Here is a 16080-nt window from a genome sequence, read left to right on the forward strand (position 1 = left end):
AAGGATAATAAACAGGGAATCCTTCTCTTTGGGGGTTACAGGGGAGCATCCTGAGTGTGATAGTTTCATTGGTTGGGGCAACTAATTATTTTGTTGTCAGAAATTGCTCTATAAAAGGCATAAGAGAGCGATTCAAGGCAGTTTCCTTTTATCTGCCTCACCAATTGATGTCTATACAGAGCAAGCAGGGCTCCCCAAACACGTCAGTCTTTTTCAGATACACAAGATTAAGTAGCAAGTGACATTCAAGACCAATCGGCCCACCCAGAAGAAGTGAAACCAGCGGAAAAGCTGTCAGATTCCCCCTTTTCTCCATTAATCTTGAAGCTTTTCAATGCTGCCAGGTCGCATCTCCATCAAACAAGCTGGGGAGAGTGTCCGGCTATTTTCTTTCCGCTAAGTCTCTCCTCCTATCATGCCCCCCTCTCGTAACCCCTTTTGTGCTGGGCCCCAAATTACCTTTACCAAGGGTGGAAGGAACACTCGCCAGTGCAGTCTGCAAACCTTGACAAGACAAATGCAGATGTTCTCTGTGTCCCACGAGTGGCACAAAAATATGTGTAAATGTGAATGGAAGAGATGTGGGCTATTTACACCAAGCGCTGTAACTGCGTGTTTCATAGTTTGTTTATACTTGTGCCACTCCTTCCTTCCCTCTCTTCTGCCATGGCGTGCAAGGCTTCCAATATGCTTCTCGTTTCCCAAGGGTCTTCAGTAAGTTGAAGATAAATTAAGGATTGTGATTTGTTTGGAGAGGGTACATGCATCAGGGCCGTTTCCTCCTGTGTGAGAGTGAAGAGGAAAAGCCATTTTTTAAATAAAGTGCCTGACATCTGCATTTTTTAAAAAAGTATTTATATTAAGAATAAGCATTCATGGGTGAAACCCCAAGTAGCATACGGCTAACCTAAAAATAATCGGCACATTTTTTAAAAAGTGTGTCTCAGATTGTACATCTTTCGAAAGGGACAAATGTTTGATTCATAAATTGGCGATGTTCCAGCTCATATTAGTCTGATTTTACTTGGTTACCTTAAAGGGTTATTGCTGTGGATGGGTAAATCTGTATGTTTTGATTTATCTCAGCTTTTCCAGTCTTACGTTTAGTTCTCCATATTTTCACATCAATTTTTATTTTTTTAAAGATGTCCCCATGAAATGTTTCCAGCATTTAAGTGTGCATTTCTCCAAATGTATGTATTTTTGTATGCCATTTTGCATAATACACACATTTTTGCAAGCAGTTTTCTCTAGTATAATGCACTTCAACACATTATTTTCAATAACACGTGCATTTTATACACACTTCCAATAGTCACAGCTTTGTACACATTGGAATGCTGTATCACAAAATTCAGAGAAGTGCTACTGTGGAAGGATACACACATTCCAGTTCACAAATAGTTTTGGGAAGTACAAATTAGGTTCACATTAAAATGTTAATTCCTTCCGTATCCCCAGGTATTGCAATACCGAGCTAGTTAATGTCTGAGAAATAGAGTGAGCACTTTAGAAAAAGTAATATATGAGCTCAAAGCTTCAGTGCTATGCATAAATTATCCAGAGTAAATTATTTTAAAATGTTATTTCAATGTTGTAATGTTTTTATAAAATATATATATTAATGGTTTTATTGCTATTTAAAACATTAGAATTTTAGCATTGCATTATACTGAACTGCTGTAACAACTTCAGAGAGTATAATACACCTAAAAGGCAAGCTAGGTATCTATTAAAATAAATGTAAAATAGATCCCATTGAAATTTTCTTGCAAGTACACAAGGCATAGGGTTTAAGGTGTACATTGGAAAAAGGAAACGATAAAGGTCACAAACCAAAAAGGGACAGGGAAAGAAACTAATTAGAAAGATCTATGAAATTGTAAAGACAGTTCCATGTATTGAAACTGGGCCCAGATCATCTTCCCTGGAGGGGGGTGGGTCTTACAACAAGATTACTGCCTTGATCTGAATTTATTGAATTCCTGCATCACAGACTCACATGATATCTTGGTGGGTGGAGCTGGGAGCAAACTGGTGGGAGGATGAAGAAGAAGCAATGGGGAGAGGAGGTGAAGAAAGAGGGGATGGAACCGTAAAAACAAGTTGTGAAATGACAGAGAGATCTTATAAGAAAGGGAGGGAGGGAGGGAGAAAGAGTCTCCCTGGCATTAAGCGGGGAAAGTATTCTATAGAGACAATGTGAGAGAAATGTTTCTGTTGCATTTATCCATTTGTTTTCAAAGGCAGGGGGTACTCAGTTCCTATAATTGCCAGGCGCTTGCTATCGTTTGGCGGTATGACATAATGAGAATAAGATCAAATTATGTGTCAGGTGTCATTTCATTTCTCTTCACATATTTCATAAGTTTTTTTTTTTTATTATTATTATTATTATTATTATTATTATTATTTATTTTATTAAAGAGCACGTGCTTTGATCGACTCGCAGTCCACTTCATCATATTGCGAAATGTTTCAAACAACAACAGCAAGCGTGCCATAGTAGGTTTAAAGAAATGAAAATAAATTGCTTTTGTTTTGTTTTTCTTTGCATTTTTAAAGGAAACTTGAGGGCAGAATCTTTGTCTTACTAGCGGCATGCCTTGATTTTGTCTATTAAAATGTGGGGAAGCAAAAAAGGGTAAACGATGTTTGAATGAACGGTGGCGTGTTTTATCTTCCTTTCTTGAAACGGAGATCCCAAAATATAAGTAGCCCCATTAGTGATTCTGCCAGAACTGTGCAGACAATGCCTCTAATTGGCTCTCATTAGATTTTATGTGCCATGGGCAATGAATGATGTGTGACTCTACTGCCTGACACGCTGTTGTGTAGAAAGCTCCTTTTGAAAGGGAAAGGACTGCTCTGTGTTTGAAATGCATGGAAGGAGGCCTGTCACTGTGGTCATTTTGCCCGGCAGTGGAGAACAGAAGAGCAGCTTCAGACCAAAAGGCCCACCTTGCCTCAGACTACATTCCTTGGGTAGCCACTTGCAGAAAAACTGTTTAAATAGTACAAGGAACATGGATGGGGGTGGGGTCGGGTGGTGGTGTTTCTATTATGTTTAATGTATGTAGAGTTTGGTGTCAGCGTTGCTTGTGCTGTTCAGTTGTGTTCCTTTGGTGGTGAGAGAGGTTGGGGTTGGCTTAGGTGTGATTGTTTGCTTGTGATTGGCAGTGGTGATCTTTGTTTTCGTGTGTGAGTGGGGTGGGTGGGTGTTTTGGATCAGGTTAGCCATATTGATTTGTATGCTGTTGGTGGATTATTGTCATTGTCCTGTTGGGCTGTGTATGTGATAAAGGGGAGCCATACCAGGGTGAAGGCGTCTTCTTCTGTTTGTCCTGTTTTTTTTCTTCTCCCCCTAATGCCTCAACAAATGAAATGGATTTGTAAAAATGTTACATGGGAAAAAAACAACAACGACGCATTACACTTACTTCTGTAAAACAAGAAAATCCTTAATAAAATATCAAGATGAAATAAATAAATAAATAAATAAATAAATAAATAAATAAATAAATCGTACAGGGAACCAACAGAGTCTCTCTCTATTGTGGCATCATCAGTCTAGGGGACACATACAGGGAGCACCAGAATTAGGGATCCAGTATTCTGCTTCATGTTCCTGGTCCATGTTTTTGTTGGAGAAGGAAAGGGGATGGGGGATTTGCTGGTTTACTGCCAGAAGACAACCCCATGTGCAAAAGGCTAAGCAGGTCATCAGTGTGATGCAAAAACTGGCTCGTGAATTCAGCCTGCGTGAATAGATTGCCGCTTCCCAAGTTGCAGGAAGTCAGTCGTTCCACTTTATTTTGCACCTCGTCAGACTTCTGGTGCTCTAGGTCCAGTTCTGGATTCTGCACATTAAAAGGCAAATTGAACTAGTTCACAGGAGGACAATAGAGATGCAAAAGTATGTGAGATAAGTCCGGCCATGAGGAAAGGGTAAAGGATCTGGGCACGTTCAGCCGAGAGAAGAGAAGACTTCTTTGCTGTCGCAGAAAACAGAACTAGCGTGGTGTAGTGGTTAAGAGGGGTGGACTTGTAATCTGGTGAACTGGGTTCGTGTTCCCACTCCTCCACATGCAGCTGCTGGGTGACCTTGGGCTAGTCACACTTCTCTGAAGTCTCTCAGCCTCAATCGCCTCACAGAGTGTTTGTTGTGGGGGAGGAAGGGAAAGGGGATTGTTAGCCACTTTGAGACTCCTTGGGGTAGTGATAAAGCAGGATATCAAATCCAAACTCTTCTTAATTGACTTACATTGCAAGAGGGTGGGTTGAACATTTAAAACAAAAATGGTATCAGCAGCTCGACAACAGTATTGATTACCTAAGTTGGGAGGTTTTCTCTTTTTTTTGTATATTTTTTTATTATAGATTTAAACAAAGCATATTATCCAAAAACATGTCATCCTTAATTTTTTTCCATTTTTACAAAAAAAAAACAAAAAAAAACCCCCACACTCACCCCCCCCCCGACTTCCCTCAGTTCCAGTCTTTGGTTTCTCTGTGAATGCTGTTCTCTCCATGTTACAAAGTTGTATAAATCCTTAAATTATTTAACTAATTATTGTCAATAAAAAGTTTGTGAATGTTTATTCAAAACCTGCCAAGGAGTCCAATTCACTTTGTTGCCTCTTCAAATACTTTGTAAAGGGTTCCCATTCATCTTTAAAGTCACAGTTATCCTTGTCCCGTAGCTTATGTGTCAATTTTGCCAGTTCTGCATAGTCCACCAGTTTTTCTTGCCATGATTTTTTAGTTGGAATTTCTTCAGTCTTCCATCCTTGTGCTATTAGGACTCTCGCAGCCGTTGGCGCATACATGAAGAAGTTTTTCAGCTTTTTTGGCAGATCTTTCCCTACAATCCCTAACAAAAATGCTTCAGGTTTTTTTAAAGTTGGGAGGTCTTCAAGCCATGGGGGTAACCTAACTCCAATCCTGCTTGCACTATACATTCAAAGCTGTATCATACCATTTTAGTCAGTCACAGCTACCCCCAAAGAATCCCAGGAACTGTGGTTGGTAAATGGTGTTGAGAGCTGGTACTCCCCGGCAGAACTACAGTTCCCAGAGTTCCCTGGGAAGAGGAATTGATTGTTAAACCACTCTGAGAATTGTGGTTCTGTGAGGGGAATAGGACTCTCCTAACAACTCTCAGCACCTTTAACACACTAAGGCACTGGAGCCAACTGCTAGAGGCCGAAGGGGTTTTCGCCCTCCCCTAAAACATTTGAGGGGGCTGCTCCCCCCCCCCCAGGTTGATGAGCATTGCCAAACGGTTTGCATGCACTGTCATGTGATCGATTAAGTGGGGTGGGCACCCCTGAACTATGGCACCCAGAATTATATCAAACCGCGGACATTTTTACTAAAGCACTTCCAAAGGTTACACATGAAAGACATGTACAAAATATGCTTTACGTTTTTGTTCCACAATAATGAACCGCAGGGGAAATGTTGAATGGTCTCTTTAAATTTGAAGGTTCATTATTGTTCCACAAGCTGTGTATTTCTTTAAGGGCCAGAGCAAATAACGTGAACTAGTTTTACACCTGTGAAGCAGTATAGCAGGTGCTGTTAAGGTGTGGTAATTAAGCTGTTGGGTATAGTATATAAAGAGCAGCACCTTACTCTTTCAGTACCCTGGTGGATGGGTCATGCTTACTGATATAATATATCAGTTTAATTATAATATAATGTAAAAGGAGTTTTTGCTTTTGTTATTAAAACCTAGCTAAAGTTATTTTGCGGTCCCAGCAAACTCTCTGCAGCACAACTAATCTGCAAATAGCCATTAGGTTTGCACTGTCATGTGATTGTCTATGCTGGGCGGGCACCCCTGAACTATGGAACCCAGAATTATTTGGGGGAATCCATGACTGGTTATAGTGATACAATACTGCTTTAAATGTGTGGTGCTGATGTATTTCCTGCACCGAACAGGGAATTGATCTGTTTAGAAGCTCTCCTTTCTATGTGACATGCTTTGAAAGAATTAGCTGAGTCTTCAGCATGAATCTGAAGAACCTGTGCTTGGAGCTCCAGGTGTTTCTCATCTGAATTACACTTGATTGCAACTGTTGGCTTGCCTGCCTCCTCTTTTGCTTTCTTCCTGGGAGTCTTTACTCCAGATATCCTTGCATTTGCAACATGGGCCTCTGTGGAGCCATCTGGGAGAAGTGCTCTGGGAATCCAGTCTGAATAGGCAGCCTGCCCCAAGTCTATAATTCTTCTGGAAATCCAAAAGTCTCCTTGGGATGCTTCACAAATAACTGGTATTGGACCTATGGAAGCTAGCATAGAACTGATAACTGGTACTGGACCTATGGAAGCTAGCATAGAACTGAACCACACAACAGCCATAATCTACAAAGTGAGTAAGTAACACTGCAATCCTATATATGTTTGTTCAGAAGAGAGTATACAGAAGAAAGCATTGCACTTTGCAACATACAACATGGGCACAATGGCTATGTTCTACCTCAGTGGTCAAAGGTATTGTGCCTCTGAATAGCAGTTGCTGGTGATCCCAAGTGGGCAGAGAGCTGTTGTGCTTATGTCCAGCTTGCAGGTTTCCCACAGGTATCTGGTGAGCACAGGATACTGAACTAAACGGACCACTGGCCTGATCCAGTAAGTTCATCTTATGTCTTCTACATAAGAACCCAACTTATGAGAGTGTGAAACTACCAAGTGGGCCTACTCTGCTGATATTTACTGCCAAGATGGTCTACAGGGAAGGAGGTGGTCTTTCATATACTTAAAGATGTAAATTACTTAGGCTCCAATACTTATGTGAGCTCCTTGAATTGAGCCCAGAATCTGGCAATCAGTGTAGCTGTTTTAAAATGGGGATTACATTGCTTCTAATTGGTGATCTGACTGCTTCATCTCAGGCCTGTTGCAATTTCCAAGTTGCCTTCAAGGGCTGCCCCACGTAGAACACATTCCAGCCATCCAATCTGAGAGCTAGCAGGGTATGAAATCAAAGAACTGTAGAGTTGAAAGGAACCCCAAGGTTCGTCTAGTCCAGGGTTTCCTAAACTTGGGTCTCCAGATGTTTTTGGACTACAATTCCCATCACCCCTGACCACTGGTCCTGCTAGCTTGGTTTCCACACCCTTGATGATCTTGATCGCCCTTCTCCGCACATGTTCTGTCTTGTCAACATCCATCTTAAATTGCGGTGCCCAGAACTGGACACAGTATTCCATGTGTGGCCTGACCACAGCAGAATAGAGCGGTACTATTACTTTCCTTGATTTGGACACTATATTTCTGCTGATGCAGCTTAGAATTGCACTCACTTTTTTATTGCCGCATCTCACTGTTGATTCATGTTAAGTTTGTGGTCTACCAAGACCCCTAAATCCTTTTCACATGTACCAGGTGCCCCTCATATTTGTGCCTTTGATGATTTCTGCCTAAGTGCATAACCTTACATTTGTCCTTCTTGAAATTCATTTTGTTAGTTTGAGTAGGTAAAGGGATTATCCTCCTTTTCAATGTATGCTTTTTCTTGAAGTCGGTATTCATAGTTGCCTTGTACCTAGATCATTGGTCCATCAAGCTGGCAATTGTCTACACCGGCTAGCAGGAGCTCTCCAGGGTTTCAAGTAGGGTAGAGTTGCCATATTTTGAAGAGCAAAAAAGAGGACGCTATGATGACCCTTATTTTAAATACTCCTACTATACGTGGGCTATAACAGCTGTGAGGGGCAGGAGAAGAGATGAAGAATGTAGTGTTTGGTGGGAAATGAATTGCAGGAGAACAGAAACAGCGCTGAACAAAGGCAGGTCAGAACAGAAATTAGAATGGAAACTGCTGCTTCCTCACATCCCTGGTCTTACGCAGGGCCTTACACAACCTCTTACACAGGAAAAGAGCTGTAGAGTTAAAGCACTGTATATATGCTTAAGAGTGCCTGTAGCAAACTGCCATTTTCTGAGCTAGACCATTGTTCCATCTAGCTTAGTATTGTCTACACTGACTGGCAGCAGCTCTGCAAGGTTTCAAATGGGGGACATTTCCAGCCCTACCTGGACGTGCTGGCGACTGAAGATGACTCGCACCCCATTCTAATCATGAGATTAGAATCAGTTGAGCGACTGTGAAGATAAGAAAAGAGCAGAGGTAGTTGTTGTACAGTGGTATCTTGGGTTACATACGCTTCAGGTTACAGACTCCGCTAACCCAGAAATATTACCTCGGGCTAAGAACTTTGCTTCAGGATGAGAACAAAAATCGTGCTCCAGCAGCGCGGCATCAGCAGGAGGCCCCATTAGCTAAAGTGGTGCTTCAGGTTAAGAACAGTTTCAGGTTAAGAATGGACCTCCGGGACGAATTAAATACTTAACCCGAGGTACCACTGTATATAGATGAATATGGAGCACAAGCGCTGTGGTTTTATTTATTTATTGTCTTGCTCTGCTTCCTAATGGCAGGAGACACTGGCACATTTGGTTAGTTTTGTATGCTGACAGCACAGCGTATTGCAGATGGGTTGTAAACACATATTTTATTGGTTGTGCGCAATTAAACTGTTGAGTCAGAGTTGGGCCACAGCTGCTCAGCCGGTCTTCGAGGAAAAGCCATTTAAAAATAGTTCGTAGGAATTGCTTATTCTTAATGCCAGGGCACAATGTGTCACAACCAGAAAGATCCATGCTCAGTGTGTTCCTCGAAATGTTTAGCTGTTTCCTTATGCTTCAGCTGTGTTTCTCCTGAGTCTGTCTGGTTGAAGCATTTATTGCATTTATTGGGCGCTTGCTACTTCAAAGCTTTGCAGTACATGCAAAAAGCTGCATTGGCCACAGTGGTTTTCTTCTTTCCCTTCGGCTGAAGGCACACCACTCAAGTACACATCAGCACAAAGGGATGCATAGCTGTAGCTGCCCTGCCCTGCTTCCCATTTGCTTGCTTGCTTGTTTATTATATTTATATCCCACCTATCTCCCATACTGGGACGCAGGTGGTGCTGTGGGTTAAACCACAGAGCCTAGGGCTTGCAGATCAGAAGGTTGGCGGTTCGAATCCCTGTGACGGGGTGAGCTCCCATTGTTTGGTCCCTGCTCCTGCCAACCTAGCAGTTCGAAAGCACGTCAAAGTGCAAGTAGATAAATAGGTACTGCTCCGGCGGGAAGGTAAACAGCAGCCAGAAGCAGCTTAGTCATGCTGGCCACATGACCCGGAAGCTGTGCGCCGGCTCCCTCGGCCAATAAAGCGAGATGAGCGCCGCAACCCCAGAGTTGGCCACGACTGGACCTAATGGTCAGGGGTCCCTTTACCTTTACCTTTATCTCCCAAACTGGGATTGCAACATTTAAAAACAACCTTAGAAAACACAAAAGCAAACAATGTCACCAGCAGCCGTGCTTCTGCTCTAGATGGGGCTAAGAAGATGCTCACCCAAGGATGTTAGCACCTGGGCAGGTTTGCAGAGGGAGCCTGGACCCAAGCCATGTGAATTAATTAATTTTGCATCTTGGCTTTCCTCCAAAGAGCTTAGGGTGGCTTACATAGTTTGTCTCCCCATTTTATCCTCACAAAACCCCAGTGAGGCACTGACCCAAGATCACCTATCGAGCTTCATGGCTGGGTGTGAATTTGAACCCGGGCCTCTCAGGTCATATAGCCCAACACACAAACCACTGGGCCACAGTGGCTCTAAGTGATGGGGGAAACTTGCATGTACGCAAGTCCTGTGTGTACATTGGCATGCACGTCGAGCTCAGTGTTGTATCATCCACTTTCCAGCCTGTCCCATAGTCATTTGGCAAGCTCACATTTCAGAGGGGTTAATGTAGATTTTAAAAGGAAATTATGAAACCTATGTATTGGGAGGGCGGGGAAAAACCTGGCTCATTGACAGATTGCATACTTTACCTGCAGAAAGCTCCAAGTTCATTTGACTGGAAGGAATCTCCAGCAGAGATGTCACAAAGATTTAAGGGCAAACAGCTCTCCCCCCTTTCAATCCTTGTGTGCAGAATTGGATGTGTAGCCTGCTGAGAATAAGGCTCTGCAAACACCTATTCCACACACACCCCTGCTAAGGTGAAGAAATTATATTGGAGTACAGGGAGGCAGCAGCAGGGGTGGCTCTGGGTACTCACAGGCGAGCATCCTGACCTCTCTGGGAACTAGGGCCACATTTACACCATAAACACTATCATACCACTGTAAATAGTCATGGCATCTCCTAAAAGGATAGTGGGAGCTGTGGTTTGCTAGAGTTGGGCTCCAAAACAATGCAACCCAATTCTGGGAGACCATCTTCCAGGTCTGAAAAAGTGCTTTTTGAGGCCCATTGCCCCCAAACACTGCACAAGACCTATCCCCCTTTTTTCAGGGCAAAATCACTTCAGAACAAGGAACCCCATATGGCCATTGTACTCTTGCAGGAAAAAACAGGATGTCCCGTGTTTCTGGGGCAGTTGACAGGTATGCCCTCCCAGAGCTGCACATGGAGTGGCTTAGTAGTCAGTCTCTGTACCCAGGGAATGGTATATCTGGGAGGGGAATAGGTAAAGGTAAAGGGCTGTGAGGGGACCATTAGGTCCAGCCATGACTGACTCTGGGGTTGCGGCGCTCATCTCGCTTTATTGGCCAAGGGAGCCAGCATACAGCTTCCGGGTCATGTGGCCAGCATGACTAAGCCGCTTCTGGCGAACCAGAGCAGCGCATGGAAATGCCGTTTACCTTTCCGCTGGAGCGGTACCTATTTTTCTACTTGCTTGACGTGCGTTCGAACTGCTAGGTTGGCAGGAGCAGGGACCGAGAAACGGGAGCTCACCCTGTTGCGGGGATTCGAACTGCCGCCCTTCTGATCAGCAAGTCCTAGGCTCTGGGGTTTAACCCACAGTGCCACCCGCATCCCGGGAGGGCAATAGGGGTCTCCTAAAACCTCTCAGCACCTTTCACAATTTACAGCTCCCAGTATCCTTTGGGGGAAAGTCATGACTGTTCAAAGTGATATCATAGTACTTTAAATGTATTGTGTGAATGTGGCATGGGACGACCAGTCTTATAACCTTTGACAAGATGTTGAAGGTCATGTTCCCACCAAGGCAAAGATGGCACAGGTTGTGTTCTCAAGTTCCCCTGGATTCTTTGACAGGTGTGTGTGTGTGTGTGTGCACGTGTGCACTTTAAATATATGTTGCTCTACATAGCCTTTGTTTTTCTGTTTTGGGTTCAGTGCTGAAAACAGAGTGTAGGCGATTCCTAGTGCCAGGTCCCCTCATTCTACAGCTTGTATTTGTAGAAGGTACCTTCTGAGTGTTTTGGACTACAACTCCCATCAGCCCCAAAGAGCCCAGCAGTGGTGGCTGAGGGGAGTTGTAATCCGAAACACTCGGAAGACGCCAGGTTGGGATGCCTGAACTAGGGCTTCAGGCTGATCAATGAAAGGGAGAAGGAGATGATAATATGCTACTGGGGCAGGAAAACAGAAAAGGGTGATCATATATCACAACTTGGAAGTTTGAGCTGGTAGAGCCCAGAAACATTGAGATTCTCCTAGAAACCCTTTTGTCTGAATTGGGTTGAGGTGTCCCTGATGGAAGGCGATCACATCAGACATTTGAATGTGTGACCTTAGCCATGTGATTTTTGCTCACAACTATATCCTTACATCGCTACTAATGTTCATTAATCCTGGATGTCAACTCCTAAGAAAATATTTCTTCAGTGCTCAATTTGTCTTTTAAGCAAATACTTTTTTTTTTTTGCCTTTGACTCAACTGAACAAGACTCAACAAAGGAAATTTTCGCAGCTTGCATACCCTCCTCACTTCACAACTGGCGTAATTACAATTATGTGAAGATTAGAATTGCCTACGGGGCTACAACAGTCTATGTGCGGAACAGCAAGTTTACTAGTCCCCGAGAGAGAGTTTAACAATGGTGGCAGACTTCATTACCGAGGTGTTTGTGTGGTTGGCAGAGAACAGATCTTTAAGAATGCTCCCGTCTTTGTTAGTTTTAATACAACGTGCTTCATTAGCATTATTCATGATGCTATCGCACACATTCAAATGTTTCCTGACTCCGCAATTGGAAATAATTTTATCTAGCTCTGAAGCAGTGCTCCTTTTCCCCCCTGGAAAGTCTAATAGGTGTGTGTGTATATGTATGTATATATAAAGTTTTAGTCTCAATGATAAGATAATGTGTAAGTAATATAAATAATCTCAGTCTCGGTATTGGCTACCAGGCTTTGCTGGTGCTTCTTTCAGACTGGCTATGGAAGAGGGCAGAAGCAGTGGTGGTTCACCATTTAACTAGAAGCACTATCATTTAGGACAGGGGGACAGACCTGTGGCACTACAGACATCAGCACTCATCCATCTCAGATGGCTTGGTTCATGTCCTGGGATAATTACAGTTTCAGGTCAGCAACATCTGAAAGACCACAGGTTCCCCATTCATGGTTTAGGACAACACTGCATTGGGTATCACCCATAGCTGTCTCCACCCCATTAACAGTGTGTGTGTGCGCGCGCGCAGAGGTGAGTTTTCAAGGGCAATTTTAAAGGGGATCAGAGAGCTCAGCAAATGTATGGTAACAGGTCAGTGTGACTTCAAAGGCACTTTAAATAGCTAGACTTGCTTTGGGTGGATGGTGGGCACCATTTGCACCCATGGGCTTCCTCAAGGTGGTAAGACCACCTTGTTCGCAGGGAAACCAAAATGCTTGTTTACAGAGCTATTGTACTGCCAACCTTACTGTATGCTTGTGAAAGAGCCAGTCTGGTGCAGTGGTTAAGAGTGATAGACTCCTAATCTGGGGAACCGGGTTCGCGTCTCTGCTCCTCCACATGCAGCTGCTGCGTGACCTTGGGCTAGTCACACTTCTTTGAAGTCTCTTAGCCCCACTCACCTCACAAAGTGTTTGTTGTGGGGGAGGAAGGGAAAGAAGAATGTTAGCTGCTTTGAGACTCCTTCGGGTAGTGATAAAGCGGGATATCAAATCCAAACTCTTCTTGTGAAACATGGACCACTTATAAATGCCATCTCCAACTCCTCGGAAGATTCCATCAACGGTGTCTCCGAAAATTTTTACATATCACTTGAGAAAACAGGCAAAATAATGTCAGTGTACTAGAAGAAGCAAAGATCACCAGTGTCGAAGCAATGATGCTTCAACATCAACTTTGTTGGACTGGTCATGTTGTGCGGATGCCTGATTATCGTCTTCCAAAGCAACTACTCTATTCCTAACTTAAAAATGGAAAGTGTAATGACCAAAGTGGTCAACAAGAGGTTTAAAGACTCTTCTCTCAAGGCAAATCTAAAAAAATGTAGTATAAACACCAACAACTGGGAACCACTGGCCTGTGAGCGCTCCGGTTGGAGAACCACCTATACCAAAGGTGTCGTGGGCTTTGAAGATGTTCGAACTCAGGATGAAAGGGAGAAATGCGCTAGGAGGAAGGCACGCTTGGCAAACCCTCACCCTGATCAACTCCTATCCGGAAACCTATGCCCCCACTGTGGAAGGATGTGTGGATCCAGAATTGGCCTCCAGTCACTTAGACTCACTGTTAAAACTGTGCTTATGGAAGACAATCTTACTCGGCTACAAGTGATCGCCGAAGACCTCCTTGCATTTCTTTTTTTAGGAACCTGCCTTATACTGAGTGAGACCATTGGTCTATATAGTGCTGTGTTGTCTAGACGCTCTCTGGGATTATCAGGCCATGGGTCTCTTTCCAGCCCTACCTGGAGATGCGAACCTGGGGCTTTTTTGTATGCAAAGCAGATGCTCTACCCTTCCCCATTTTTGTTTGTTTGTACAGTTGCAAATGATAGATCCCCCTGTCACCTGCAGCCTGGGTTTCTGACAGATTGCTTCCCTTTCTCTTTCATCCATTGGGTTGGTAATTGCATCCAAATAATGATCAGATTAGCAAGCTGCATAGAGATGCTGGGCACCAACTTTCAAGTGGATGGAATGTAAACAGTGGTGGGGCAGGCCTCACCAGGAGTGCTTTTCCCTTTTGATAGTAAACAAAAACACATACAAAACCCATTCTCAGCTTGTTTTCTTGACCGGTGGCCACAATCTGCATTCCCCCACCCCACCCCCAATCTCGCAAGGCCTGTCTCCCTTGGTCCATATGGCTAGTCTTGTTCCTGCTGGGTCTCACTTATATTCTACAGTCTAAGCAGCAATAACTTTTCACAGTGGAAGGTGAAAACCCCAAAGGAGACAAGTCAGATCAGCCTTCATCAACATGCACCACATTAGTGAAGGCTAAGCTAGGAAAAGTTAGGTTAACATCAGGACTCAAGCATGCTGTTCAGTTTAGATCCCATATATCGTTTTTGATAGTACAGTGGTACCTCGGGTTAAGAACTTAATTCGTTCCGGAGGTCCGTACTTAACCTGAAACTGTTCTTAACCTGAGGCACCACTTTAGCTAATGGGCCTTCCGCTGCTGCCACACCGCCACCACAGAGCGATTTCTGTTCTCATCCTGAAGTAAAGTTCTTAACCCGAGGTACTATTTCTGGGTTAGCGGAGTCTGTAACCTGAAGCGTCTGTAACCTGAAGCGTCTGTAACTCAAGGTACCACTGGGCACAAGCTAGAGAAAACATGTCATTTATCCCAAAGTAAATGAGATTGAAAGCTTTTTTTCCTGGGGGCTCAAGGATAAAGCTGTGCAGTATCTTAAATGTGCAGGTCTCCAGTCTTACATTTTCTGCACCTACATCTGCTGCTACCACCTCACTGAAGCAGATGGGTGATAGGAGATAGATGCACTCAGCACTTCTGTGTCCGTCCCCCAATAGCAGCCAATGACATGGAGTGGGGCAGGGAATGCTAGGTGCAGAGTCCCCAACAACCAAAGCTGTATTCATGCTAAAATGGGGCAGGGGAGCTCCTAACCTCTGCTCCACTACCAACTTCTCCTGTGTGGACTGCAAAGATCTGACAGGGCTAGTAAGCATGTTTTATTCATTTCAACAATTTATCTACCACCTAATTACAACCATCTCTAAACGGTGTTGGGCCGATCATGTTTATAAGCGTTTACTAGTGTCGGCGGCTGTCCATTGGGAGTGGAAGGGTGGGCTTTTTGGTGAGTGACAAAAAGTATATTCATCTGATATACTATAACAAAGCAGTCAAAAGCTGACTAAGAGCTTTGTGTTCACCTCTTCTTAAAAGCTGGTGGCTGTTGATTGCAAAAAATTACATGAAAGTACATATTCCTCGCTTTTTGTGTTAACAGCGCAAAGTTGAAGGGAGAAGCAATGAGTCATTTGTCCAGTTACTCACTTAATTTCAATGAGCTGTATTCAACCTTGCATACTTAGAAATGTTTATAGCAGGAAACCACCAAGTCATTGCGAGGAACAAGTGCTTCATTAAGGGGGTATGCAAAGAATGCCACAATCTTCTTTACGAAATCATGGAAAACTAAAATAACCCATTTTAAAAATAGTTCATGGTTGCTGCAAAAACAGTTTCCTCCTGATTTTTTTTTTAAAAAAACCTTGACTCACCTGTGATTTTTTGGGGGGGAACAGGGGCATGTGAAAACATGAGAATTTCTACATTAGCCTCTAATGTAATAGCCTCTGTTCCTTTCTTCCTATAAGGTACAAGTTCTAGTGCTTAGTTAAAGAACATGCAGTTTACACCACATTTAATTGTGTGAAAATACTTAAGACTCTGTTGGGAAGTCTTTTACCACTGAGCTAATGGGGGTAATATTTTCCTGTATGTAACCTGATATGTTTTTTTAGGGCTTCTGCATATTAAATGGATTATTTCAAAACAGGAAACCTGAGTTCCTGGGTAATATGTGAAGCAGGCTATTGCATATGCAAATTAAATTGGTATAATGCTAAACCTGTTATGCTTTTAAGTGCTGTCTGCTACTTTTTTCACGTAAAAGCATCTATTATTGGTTTTTATTTATCTAAGCTGTTGACTCCCTTACTAATGAAGTTTTACTAACCACTCTATGGTTAACATGTGTTCCTTTTATTTCTTTAAATATAAGTGCTATTCTAGGGTATCTTTAATTATCAGCCATCACCAAATTATTAAATGATT

This window comes from Podarcis tiliguerta (genome assembly GCF_965153285.1).
Source record: "Podarcis tiliguerta genome assembly, chromosome: 11".
Taxonomy (NCBI): domain Eukaryota; kingdom Metazoa; phylum Chordata; class Lepidosauria; order Squamata; family Lacertidae; genus Podarcis; species Podarcis tiliguerta.